The following is an 11,623-nucleotide window of genomic DNA, read 5'->3' on the forward strand; positions in this document are numbered from 1 at the left end:
TTCTCGGTGACTAGAGTTCAGTGCTCTGCCGCCGCCTGCTCCACGTGAACGGAGGGCGCCTCGGAACCGCGGGGGGCGGCGCAGGTGCTTCGGCGCCGGGCGCCGCGTGCCGCGTCTCACACAGGCCTGGGGCGGTCAGAGCCCGCTGGGCAGGGAGCCACCGGCGAGCCCCGGGAGAGCCTGGCCAGCTCTCAAGGTGAGAGTCCAAACTGGAAGAGCCAGCCGTCCTGACAGTCGCAACCTGGACGCGGAGCCAGGCCAGCGCGCGGCGCGGAGGTAGGACGCTACGCGGAGGGTTTGGTGAATCCATAAGGCCTCCGTGCCGAGTCCAGGGAGGCCTGGGGCGGGAGAGGGCGCTGATCTCAAAAGGACGCTTGCTGTTTTGGAAAGGCGGTCCCGCAAAAAGCCTAGACTTCAGGTAACGTCAATAGCAGCAAAGTTTTCTAAAGGGGAGTTTAGAAAATGTATTGAAGTATGAAATACATACAGGAAAGACGTAGGTGTACATACAGTTTGCCGAATCTTCATAAACCAAACGCTCCCTGCGAACAACACCCAGATGAAAAACCAAAACAGTATCCGTCCCCCACCCCAAGTCCCCTCATGCTCCCTTGTGTCTCCACCGCCACCGCCAAGAGTAACCACTATCCTGGGCAGGATAGGTTGGTTTTTGCCTGGTTTGGAACATTATGTAAGTGGAATCACGTAGCGCGTAGGCTATGTGCCTGGCTTTTGTCATTTGTGAGATTTATCTATATTCTGCCTGTCGTTGTAGATTGTCCATTTGCATTATTTTACAGTATTCTCTTGTGTGAATGTGCCACAATTGATTCATCCATGCTGCTGTTAATGGGCGTTTGGGTAGTTTCTAGATTTGGGCTGTTGTGACTAAGGTTGTTACAAACATTCTAGAACAGTATCCAGTAGAACGTTCTGCAGTAGTGGAAGTGTTCTGCATCTGTGGTGTCCAGTGTGGTAGCCACCAGTCACATGCGGCTGCTGAACACCTGAACCATGGCTGGTGTGACTGAGGAACTGGACTTCCAGTTGTCTACAATTATAATTAACTTAAACGTAAGGAGCCATATGTGTTGGACAGCACAGTCCTAGTATGTCTTTTGGAGACTGTAATGCACATTTGTATTCTGTGCATACCTAGGAGTGCAATTGCCATGTCTTAGGGGATGAAAGTCAGCTTTAGTAGATTCTGCCAAGCAGGTTTCTAAAGTTGGTTGTACCAGTTTACACTTCTGTCAGGAGCAGCACCACATGCTCCCCAATGCTTAGTATTTTAATTCCATTTTAGCCATTCTGGTGAATATGTAGTGAAAAGAGGCTTTTGTTCCCTTTTAAGACTATGAAAATTGACATTTCACCATAGTAAAAATGATGATAATGGTGATGGTTGGAGGCTTTCTTGGGGACTGAGAGATGTTATAGGGGTTGGAAGCTTACCCTTTATGCCACCCCACTTCTGCAGTTGGGCCTCCCACCCAATCAACCTTCTGCCCTAGGAACTGGACCAGGATTAGCAGGCCACTAGGGAAGAGGCTGTATGTTTGGAAGTGATCCATCTCCCACATCTGTTGTTACTTTTTGTCTTCTTAAAATCAGCGCCCCTCTTCCTTTACTGTTATAATTGGAATATCCCACCAGAGGTCATGGTGAGACTGCCTGGCAGGCTGCAGCCATAGCAGAGAAGCCAGGTTTTGTGCTGGCTGCAGTTTTAGTTTGCAGCTTGGCTCGGCCTTGTATAAAAAGGCAATAACAATCCTGAGTGTGCTACCTCACTGGCTTGCTGAGAAGCAAAGTCAGCCCTGGGGAAGCAGCAGGGTGACTCCTTACTGTGTCAGGCTGTGTGTGTGTGTGTGTGTGTGTGTGTGTGTGTGTGTGTGTGTGTGTGTGTGTGGCTTTGTAGAGGTGCTCTCTAATCCACAGAATAATCTTGTGAGTTTTCACATGTGAAAACTGAGGCTCAGAGATGTTAAGTCATTCCCCTCAAGGCCACATAGTAAACAGTGGCAGCAACCCCAGGAGGACTTTCCACCCAATGCCACTGAGAACATTTCTGACGTTTTCTACCTCCCTTCCCTGGGTAAACAGAGCCCTGGCTGGTGCAGATCTTGAAATTCTGGATCAGATTAGATGTCCTCTGCTAAGTGTCCCTTTGGATGGACTCAAACCAATCACTGAAAACGTGTTTTTTTTTGTTGTAATACTAGTGAAACTCACTTTGTGTGACATACGAGTTCTTGGAAAGTTGTGTGCAAAAGAGCTTTTTGCTTGTGGCGAGGGAGAAAAACTGAGTACATTTTAAGTTCATCTCTGGAATTTGTTGCTTAAAGATATCCCAAAGTGAATTATTTTGTAAAGTGAAGGAGTCTTTTGAAATATGAATAATAACCTAGCATTGTTGGGTTTTCAAATAAAAAACAAGCGTAAAGAGCAGCTCAAAATTGTATACAGGATTCGTCAATATTTCACACATATTTCTTCTTTCATTGAGAAGGGTTCTAATGAAAGTTTCACCTGGACCATCTTGACAGTGAGCTCTCTGAGAGGTCCACAGATTACTTCTCTATCCAGATGTTAAGTTACTAGAAACCCAGTGCCCCCAGTGGCTACTGGTTGATTCAGGCTTAACTTGGGTGTGTTTCACAGTCCCTGATCACTTGCTGAGCCTCTCACGGATGGGGCTGAAGAGTCAAATGGGTTCTTAGATTAAAAGACCTTTAAAGTCCCATCCAGTCTTGAGATTCTGTAAACTAAATGTTACATGCCTATAGATTCATAGATTTCAGCTGTGCTGGTGGGAAGGGCCTTAGAAATCACCGAAGTCCAGCTCTTTTCTGTCGCTGAATCCTGCCTGGAGTATCCTGGGCAAGAAACTGTCCCACAGCTCCTGGACACCACCCATGGGAGAGCCACTCACCTCTCCACTCCCTAAGTGTGAGAAAGTTCTGCCTTGTGTTCATGTGGAATCTGCCTCCTGCACCTTCCATCTGCTGCTCCTCTTGTCCCCACAGATGTCTACTCCTTCTGTATGTCAGTTCTTCAAATATTTGAAGCCAGCCATCGAAGCCCATGTAGACCTTCTCTCCTCAGGTGAAATACCCCAGTTTCTTTGACTGTCCTGAACCTCCTGGTCATTATGCAGTGGGTGTTCTCTAGCTCACCCATTTCTTCTGTGCCTGGGCTCTTCTGGTGTATTCCCCATAGGAGGCCCCCCTTCCTATGCCTTTAAACATTTCCATCTTCCCATCCTCTTCTGAGAAGGCTGAGGCCCACTGGCAGGCTCTCCCTCATGGGTCCCGCTGTGCTCAGTTTATGTTTTTATTCCTTAGTCTTCAGAGGAATAAGTATTCATTCTGTCTACAAGTAACACTTCCCCTTAAAGTCTAGATATACTTTCTTCCCTACTTCTAGAAACAACGCTTCTTATTTTGAGTTCTGAGGTCCCCCTACTCTACAATTTAATATTCTCTACCTTCCTTCCTTTCACCCTCAAACGTGTAGCAATCTCTCCATATTGTCTTCTCTTAACACTGGTGTCCCTTCCTCAAATATCTTTCCTTTCCCCTTCGGGGTCAGATTTCTGAATTTTTGTCTTGACAGCTACTTCCCTTTCCCTCGGCCTGAATGCCGCTTACCTCCCAAGTGCTGGATACTGATGCCCAGTTGGAAGTTACCTTTGTGGTCAGTTGGTTCAACACTTTCCCTGATGCCCCGATTCCCTCCTGAGATGTTAAAGTCCTGCCCCTCCCCCTAATTATCTGAGACTCATTCTTTGAGATCAAACGGCTTCTTCTCCAGCTTGTGCTTTGTTACCTCTCTTCAGTGTTTGGCAGAATGACTTTTTTTCTGGAAAGTCTGGAAAGCTTTTGACACTCTCTACTATCCTGATCATTTTCTCTCTCAAAGAGTAGTTACTCCTCTTCCTTCTCCAGCCCCGCTTATTGGAACCCTCCAAGTCTCAGTGACTTTTCTACACTCTTGCTGTCCTAAAGCTTGTCATTCCATACACACAGCATCAACTATCACTTTTATATTAAGGGTCCCTGAATCTACAGCTTTTGCTTGGTCTTCCTCTAAAGTCATATTTTCAAATGCCCAGGGGATAATTCTTCATGTACTTGTACCATTGTCACCTCAAGTTCATCACCACTCCCCCAATCTACACACACCTCAACTTCTGCCCAGGGCATCACCTCTCCTTGTTCTCTTCCCTTTGGTTGGAACCAATCAGTCAACACATGCTTTCCCTGAGAGTCTCTCTTCTCTTAGAGCAGAAGAAATGGGAGAACAAACAATGTCTGAACGCCTAAACATTTCAGGCCCTGGGCTCTGCATATCCTGACCTGTTTAGTACTTGAACCATCCTGAAAAGTAAGTGCCATTATCTACATTTTTTAAATTTTATTTATTTAATTTATTTTTATTTTTGGCTGTGTTGGGTCTTCGTTACTGTGCGCGGGCTTTCTCTGATTGCGGTGAGCAGGGGCTACCCTTTGTTGTGGTGTGTGGACTTCTCATTGCAGTGGCTTTTCTTTTTTTCTTTTTTTTTTTTTTTGCAGTGGCTTTTCTTATTGCAGAGCACGGGCTCTAGGCGCACGGGCTTCAGCAGTTGTGGCATGCGGGCTCAGTAGTTGTGGCTTGCAGACTCTAGAGCACAGGCTCAGTAGTTGTGGCACAGGGGCTTAGTTGCTCCGTGGCATGTGGGATCTTCCCAGACCAGGGCTCAAACCCGTGTCCCCTGCATTGGCAGGCAGATTCTTAACCACTGCGCCACCAGGGAAGTCCCTATAATGGCCTTCTAACTCGTCACCTGGCTTGGGCGTATCACTGATAAGCCCCATCCTCATACCAGCACCAGATTCATTTTCCCCAGATGCCTCTTAATCAAAGGTACCTACATTTTCTTAACCGTACTCTGGCTCCTTGCTGTATGTAGGATCAAAAGTACTCTCAAGACCACCAGTGAACCCTCATTACCATGCCTAATCAACCAAATTTCTCATTACTTTTTAGTGATCTGTACAATCTCCTTACTGTTCCTCTCCCCGAACTCCGCTGTCTACCAAGCTCTTTCCTGGAGGAATATTTCAGCTCTTCCCAGTCAAGCCCCTCCTAACTTGTAAGTCTGATGCCTCCCAATTATGAAGTCTTTTCCAGCTACCGCAGCTCACAGCCGTCACATATCACATTCTCTTAATGTAGATGAAATGGCCTCACCTGCAAAATTTAGCGCTTGATCCAAGTAATGGTTTTATTTACTGTCTCGTTATTTCCATCTTCCATTTAAAAATAAGCTCCTTGGGGCTTCCCTGGTGGCACAGTGGTTGAGAATCTGCCTGCCAATGCAGGGGACACGGGCTTGAGCCCTGGTCTGGGAAGATGCCACATGCCGCAGAACAACTAAACCCATGCGCCACAACTACTGAGCCTGTGCGTCTGGAGCTTGTGCTCCACAACAAGAGAGGCCACCACAGTGAGAGACCCGCGCACCGCGATGAAGAGTGGCCCCCGCTCGCCGCAACTAGAGAAAGCCCTCGCACAGAAACGAAGACCCAACACAGCCAAAAATTAATTAATTAATTAATTTAAAAGTTTTAAAATAAGCTCCTTGAGTTAAGGATCATGTCTTATGCTTCTTTTGTATTATCTAGAGATAGATATAAAAGAAATAATTTAGGAGAAAATGCTTAGAAAAGTATAAAGTGCAGTATAAACAAAGTATATTATTCTTAAAATTACTAGTGTTATAAACATTGGCAAAATGTATTGGGACCAGGTTCAACAAACAGCAGAAACTGAGGAATTCAATAAGTAAGTCAGACCCAGAGTTCCTCCCCCTCTCCTCCCATTTAATCCTTAACAATGCCTTCCTGCTCTCTCAGACTGAACATATGAAAGGAGAGGCACCTACATTGCCCACTAGATGATGGACTTTTTCAGGGCAAGGAATACTTGTCTCATCTGTCCAGTTTTTTTTTCAGCACCTGAGTACAGTATCCAGAATATGCTGGGTGTTTGATATGTGTTTGACGAAAGAATGAACAACTGGAGATATGACTTGGACCAGATGTTGGTGTTGTCCTACATTTCTGCTTCTTTGTGATTCTTTTCCTGCTTCCCCACGTGGAATGAGAGAATGTCAGAGCTGGAAGGGATCAGCCCAGCCTCCCATTTTAAAGATGGAAAAACAATCCCAGAGAGGAGACCATCTGTCCCCAGGTCACCCCTCCTCTTCGTGGCCTTCTGACATCCTGTCCAATCCAGCGTTTCCCCCACTATAATTCAGTCTCCCTCTTTTCAGTGTTCTGTCGCTGAACCTATATCCAGCCCTTCTTCCTCTCTTGCAAGTGCCCTTTCCCACATCCCTTCACCCAGCTCTGTACTCTGCATGCCCCCAACTTGTGTTTAATATTGTACATAGTGCTCTCATGAATGTGTACAAAAAATTCCTCTGAGGTTGTGAGCATACACACTTTTAAAATATGTGACTGTTTGGGAGGAACACAACCTTCACCAGGAAGTTACAATTCAGAATCTCTTCAGGGCCTCTCTCCAGAAGAATTTCAGAATTTCTCTGAGTCCAGAAACATAGTAGGATTTTAATAGTAATAAACCACAGTCCAATTGCTTAAAGTGCCGATGATGTACTAGATATTCTAGAAGGCGCATGGCAACTCTGCAACTCCAAGGCTAGTAGCTCCATTTTACAGATGAGTAAACTGAGGTGCAGAGAGGTAAAACAACTTGCTCAAGGTCACACAGTATCAGAGCAGGAGATTGATCTGATCTATTTGCCTTCTCTAGAAAAGTCTTTGAGACACACTGACCGACTATCAGCTGCTTCATTGGATGCCCACTTCCTCCTCAATGGCTGCTCTTGGTGAGGTCTCTCATGTAGGAACTGCTGCCGCACCTTGGCTCTATCACTGTTCCCATCTGTTTAGCATCTCTGGAGAGCTCAGAGGCAGTGCCCTGCCTGCGCCCCCTAGTGGTCACAGGGGGATGTACAAGTCCTTCTGGCGCTGTCTCAGTACCTCTGTCAGCACCCTCTGGTGTTGGCCAGGGACGCAAAGTCATATAGACTCAGGCTTTCAGAGGTGCACTTATCTCCCAGGGTGGAGGGTAGGCTGTTCCTTGAGGAAGGACCTGGATTCTCCAAGTCCCCCCACTCCTGATAGTCCTTTAAGGGAGACACCCCCCCACCCATGCCTGACAGTGACCAAAATCAGTTAAGAGAGGGACTTGACAACAGCCTCAAGTTCCTCTTTAGCAAGTGAGCAAGAGCATCTGACTCAGAGTCCACATAACTTGTTCTTGGCTTCCACAGTCCTTTTTTCATTGACATACCTATGCTTACTATTGTGCCAAGTTCCCAAATTTGCTTATCTTACATGCCCTTCATAGGTCTCAGTCTCTCTAACCAACAGTGTCCTCATCTGAAAACAGGGAACACCTGCCTCACCTACCTATGGGGATGGGATGAGATCAAGCCAGAGAGCAAATGTAACGTGGTTGTGAGGTTTGAGATTGTCCACCTTCCTCTTCCACTGCCATCTCGGGGGCGCTGGAGCCTATGTGCAGAGCAAGCCTCCAGAGCTGCCCACAGTCTTGCAGCCTCCTTCAGATAAATAAGCAGTCTCGCTCTGACTGAGCTCTGGATCCCATAGGCCCACTGGCGCCTTTGGGTAAACTAAGAATGCACTGCTTTCTCCAAGCGGACGTGGCTTTGCCAGCTGCCTGGCTTCGTGGATGGATACGGGTGTCTCTTGGACAAGGCACGTGTTGCGTGAACAGCCCCCACAGCCAAACACGGAGGCTTTGGTGCCATATGCGTCTCTTAATCCCTCTCCTTACTCCCTGAATAACATGACACTGAATGAATATGCGGGCCACATTTACAGGACACCAAAACAATCACTGTTTGGGGAAAATTCAGCAATAAATAGGTGACTCTGCCTGTCACCTGGGGGAGGAAAAGCCCAGCTCTCTGTCTGGGTTTGCTTGATTTCCGAGGCCCTGGGATAAACATAGCTCTTGTCACTGGCCCTATAGCCTAAAGAATTCCTCCCTTAAAGGACCCAAGTTCCTACAGTGGATTTAATCCTTAAGTCACTAAAAGTGCACATGAAGACTTGGGTTGTGGACAGTGATGAATTACAGACTTACACTTTAGGGCAAGTGAGAACAAATAACTCTGTGATGAAAGACAACACCCCTGGGGAGGAGCAGGGCCCATGAAGGGCATTTAGATTCCGTTTTCATCTTTTTCCCTGGATGCTCTTCGCTCTCTCCATCCACTTCTCTTTCCGCTCCTCTCTTGTCCCCTCTCTGTCTTTCCTCCCTCTATCCTCTTCTGCTTCTCTCCCTCTCTGCCTTTTCCTTTTTATTTATTTATTTATTTATTTATTTATTTGTGGTACACGGACCTCTCACTGTTGTGGCCTCTCCCGTTGCGGGACGCAGGCTCCGGACGCGCAGGCTCAGCGGTCATGGCTCACGGGCCCAGCCGCTCCACGGCATGTAGGATCTTCCCGGACCGGGGCACGAACCCGTGTCCCCTGCATCGGCAGGCGGACTCTCAACCACTGCGCCACCAGGGAAGCCCCTGCCTCTTCCTTTTTTAAACCTCTACTTAGCATTCTGTCTTCCTCTCTGTCTCCTCCCTTCCTTCTTTCTCCCTCACTTTTCCTTTTCTCTACTGACTTATGGAATTAAAGAATATTTGATAGCTTGATGTATTCTATTATTCGTATTGAAAAATAAGGCAAGTCTCTCATGAAAATAGCAATTATATTAAATTGCTTTTTTATTTGTATATAAACCATAGTACTTTTTCCTGTACCTCAGTGATCTTTGATAGAGAAAAGCCCCCATCCCCCAACACACACACAATTCATGCAGTGCAAGGCGGGGAGGGAAGCCAGCAAGGAGGCACTCGTGTGATTAGCGTTAAGGGGAAACCCTCAGGACACCGGCAGAAAGGAAGGGTTAGGATTGCAGAATGTTGAAGGTGGACCCTCTACTCCAAGCTCCTTGCTTTGTTTCCAGGCTCCTCATCCGTCCACCCCACATTCCTGGAGTTTTCTGGAGAAGGCAAAGAGATCATATCAATGCCCCCAGACAGGAAACGGAAGTCCAGAGAAATTACATGATTTCTGCAAAGTCACGCAGCCGGCTCATGGGAAAACCTTGAGGAGAACCTATTTGTCAAGCACAACAAATATATAGCACCAGGTATATCACGTGAGGACATCATAGGAGCTACAAGAATTGGAACAGCTTGATAAGACCCAGTTACCACTTAAGTGGAATCATGACCTCCAGGGAGAAGCTAGATCATTTAACCAACACTCATTTACCAGGTGGACAAAATGGGATTCGGCCCTAGAGTCTAAGGATTACATGTCAAATTCACATTCACACACAATGGGTCACTCTAATGGAGAGGTCAGGGATACGGGCCATGCACACAGAAGATGATCTGGTTTCCTTTCAGCACTCAGTACACACCCAGCGCCTCCCTCGCTGACATGTTAGACAACAGCTCCAAGCAGCTGCTCCCGTTACTGTCTGCCCCTCTGTGTCCTCTGAGTACCTTCTGCAACCTGCCATGTGACTCCTCTTCCCAGGGAGGCTGTGATCTGCAATTAGCAGGCAGTCTTGATGACTGGCTTTGAGTTTATTAAGTCCTGAATTCCCAAGTACACTTTGTTCTTTTTCTTCCTCCCTCCCTCCCTTCCTTCCTCCCTTCCTTCCTTCTTTCCTTCCTTCCTTCTTTTCTTTCCCTTCCCTCCTTCCTTCTTTCCTTCCTTCCTTCTTTCCTTCCCCTTCCCTCCTTCCTTCTTTCCTTCCTTCCTTTTCTTTCCCTTCCCTCCTTCCTTCTTTCCTTCCTTCCTTCTTTTCTTTCCCTTCCCTCCTTCCTTCTTTCCTTCCTTCCTTCTTTTCTTTCCCTTCCCTCCTTCCTTCTTTTCTTTCCCTTCCCTCCTTCCTTCTTTCCTTCCTTCCTTCTTTTCTTTCCCTTCCCTCCTTCCTTCTTTCCTTCCTTCCTTCTTTTCTTTCCCTTCCCTCCTTCCTTCTTTCCTTCCTTCCTTCTTTTCTTTCCCTTCCCTCCTTCCTTCTTTCCTTCCTTCTTTTCTTTCCCTTCCCTCCTTCCTTCTTTCCTTCCTTCTTTTCTTTCCCTTCCCTCCTTCCTTCTTTCCTTCCTTCCTTCTTTTCTTTCCCTTCCCTCCTTCCTTCTTTCCTTCCTTCCTTCTTTTCTTTCCCTTCCCTCCTTCCTTCTTTCCTTCCTTCCTTCTTTTCTTTCCCTTCCCTCCTTCCTTCTTTTCTTTCCCTTCCCTCCTTCCTTCTTTCCTTCCTTCCTTCTTTTCTTTCCCTTCCCTCCTTCCTTCTTTCCTTCCTTCCTTCTTTTCTTTCCCTTCCCTCCTTCCTTCTTTCCTTCCTTCTTTTCTTTCCCTTCCCTCCTTCCTTCTTTCCTTCCTTCCTTCTTTTCTTTCCCTTCCCTCCTTCCTTCTTTCCTTCCTTCTTTTCTTTCCCTTCCCTCCTTCCTTCTTTCCTTCCTTCTTTTCTTTCCCTTCCCTCCTTCCTTCTTTCCTTCCTTCCTTCTTTTCTTTCCCTTCCCTCCTTCCTTCTTTCCTTCCTTCCTTCTTTTCTTTCCCTTCCCTCCTTCCTTCTTTCCTTCCTTCCTTCCTTCTTTCTTTTTTTCTTTCTTTCATGGCACCAGTCACTTTATGTTCAGCCAAAAGAAGATATTTATGGAGTACTTTCCTAGCCAAGCACTGTGCTGGGCCCTAGGAATACAGATACAATAAGCCAGGCTCCCTTCCCTTCCATTGGTTACAGTGTCATGGGAGGTGGGGTGGCACATTCATGAAAAACATCTTCCTCCCTCTGAGATGGGAAGGGATAGCCTGTGGGTTGCACAGGGTGCTATTGGCCCAGTGGGGGTGGGGTGGGTGGCTGATCAGGACAGACTTTTCTGGGAGGGGGTGACATCTGAGCCAAGTTTTGAGGCATGACTAGAAGTTGGCCAGGCCGAGTGAAGAAAACTAGTTCTGTCAAAAGAAAGGTGGAAAGTTGGTGGGAGAGGGGGTTGAGAGAGCTCGGGGCAGGTTGTGCTCACTTGTGTCGCTACAGTTTTTCCACACTGAAACCATCTCTCTGGGGGAGAAACAGGTAGAAAGGCATAAGTTTTATTTTGACTGTAGGAACAATTTCCTTTGGCTTTAAAACTTATGTTGGAATAATGGGTGAAACTGTGCAGAGGAGAGGGGTATATAGGAACTCTCTTCTATCTGCTCAATTTCTCTGTAAACCTAAAAACGTTCAAAAAATAAATTAATTAAAAATTTTATGTTGGATTATTTAATTTAATTAATTTTTTTGGGGGGGTCAGCTAATGTTATCTGTGTCATCGTTGAGAACATGGAACTCCTTGGAGGTCATGATAAGGAGTCTGGCTTCTCTGCCCATTCCTCTTTCCCCCTAGTGCCTCCCCGTCTCGGTAAAGGGCACCGCCATCACCTGTTCCGGCCAGCCTGATTTGATCATCCTTGATCCCTCCATCTCTAGTTCTATAGATTGCACTCTAAGCTGTCTCTAGAATTCATCC

Source organism: Lagenorhynchus albirostris, chromosome 16 (assembly GCF_949774975.1).
Source record: "Lagenorhynchus albirostris chromosome 16, mLagAlb1.1, whole genome shotgun sequence".
Lineage (NCBI taxonomy): Eukaryota > Metazoa > Chordata > Mammalia > Artiodactyla > Delphinidae > Lagenorhynchus > Lagenorhynchus albirostris.